This window comes from Apis mellifera, linkage group LG10 (genome assembly GCF_003254395.2).
Source record: "Apis mellifera strain DH4 linkage group LG10, Amel_HAv3.1, whole genome shotgun sequence".
Taxonomy (NCBI): domain Eukaryota; kingdom Metazoa; phylum Arthropoda; class Insecta; order Hymenoptera; family Apidae; genus Apis; species Apis mellifera.
Window position 1 is genome coordinate 1,111,045 of NC_037647.1, and position 1,672 is coordinate 1,112,716.

A 1,672-nucleotide genomic window follows, 5' to 3' on the forward strand; every position below is an offset into this window, starting at 1 on the left:
GTGTAGTTTGTCATTTTAATTAGGCGTTTTAATGCCTTGTCCGCGCCGACGTTCCCGGATGCCACGCGAACAACTTGTCGCTGGGAATTTCTCGCCTCGCGGAACGATAGTTTCAACCGCATCGAGTTTATTGTTTTCGTACGCGCTTCGTGGAAAGAAGGATATTTAAGGAATGTTTTTAGGCGAGTGTGTTTTGTAATCGATCAGAGGATTGAAATTTATCTATTTGTTTCGTTTTCTTTTTTGTGTATAATAGAGGATTAAGTAAGGAGAACAGGTTTGGAGAAATGAAATGATTCGTGTTATCGTATAACATGAATAATATAAATATAATTTATCAAATAGGATTTTCAAATGGGATATTATTACGAATGTCAACATTGAATTGTGGCACAACAAGTGATAATATCGATTGTTATTAAAATCAAACTATATACCAAAAATATTTTGATTTGAGTCGTGTATTGGACGCGGAATAGAACGCGTTTCTCTCTGCTCCTCGCAAGAATATTATATCAAGATTTAATAAATTAATTAATCTTATACTTGTGTAAAAAATCATAAATTTTGACTAGTCAAGCGGATGCAACAATATTGATTTAAAAAGAACACGTATGTATTTGTATAATCACGATATCTTTATAACTCGTGACAGAAATACTATAATATTTTGCCGGTAAAGTATCTATTAACAAAATCTAATTTTTAAAAACTACCTTCCCTAACTTTACTCTCAAATTATTTTACGCTTGAAACTTTAGAGAAAATTTAGAAATCTATTATTATATTTTTAAATTTCGTAATTCGAACTTTCTAAATCGATATAATTTACATTCCAGCGATTACGAATTTTCCTGTTGCTGCCACCGTTCAAAGATCTCCCCCCATCACTATCTTCATTTATATTTCCATTGACTCGCGCGAAACAACACGGAATGCTTGAGCGGGGAACGCGGAAGAAGCGTGAATCGACTGATAGAATCCGGACTCATTGAACGGTAAAATATATTGATCGAGAACGAAGATAAATATCTCGTCGTTGAGACGGGAAACGGATGAATTACTATTCTTTTTTCTTTTTTTTCTTTTAACCTTCTTATTCCCCTCAGATGCGGCGTCGTCAAAGGATGGCGATTTATCGTTTTCGTATTCAACGGATTAAGCCGTCGTTCGAGGTCCGGCCACGGGGCATGCAAATCCACGGTCCAGGCCACAGCGAAAAGAATACGATGCAGCCAGTCGGTTGAATGTCTCGAATGATAATACGGCTTTCATTGAGGAAACGCGTGCGCTTGCAGTAGCTTACAAACGCGGCACCGTTTGAATACCAAATTAAATGCGGTAAATACGGTTCGCGGAATGGCCAGTGGCCAATTCAATGTTTCCCAATCGTGAAAATGGGACGATTCTCATTAAATATAGAGCCTTTTGTGTTATTCTCCGCTTATTTTTGCACAAAGATGATTCGTGGATTTTTCGGTTTCTTGTAAGAAAGCAAGATCCGATAAAATATTTTCTATTATTCAACATGAACTTTTGAATTATTTTTAATAAAATGTGCGGTTCGTATGAAATTTTCTAAGTGCCAATCAACTCTGAAGATGATTTATATAATTCAACTTCAATTTCAAAATTCGTAGCTGAGATTTATCAAGATAAATTCATTGCAAAT

The 1,672-nt window shown here is 35.5% G+C and overlaps 1 long non-coding RNA gene across 1 annotated transcript; it reads left to right on the plus strand.

Annotated features, from left to right (window-relative positions):
• Positions 1-836: 836 nt before the first annotated feature.
• Positions 837-1,436, plus strand: LOC102656150. The gene is made up of 2 exons (XR_003305470.1): positions 837-998; positions 1,110-1,436. It is a non-coding gene; the product is annotated as an uncharacterized LOC102656150 (long non-coding RNA).
• The last annotated feature ends 236 nt before the right edge of the window (positions 1,437-1,672 follow it).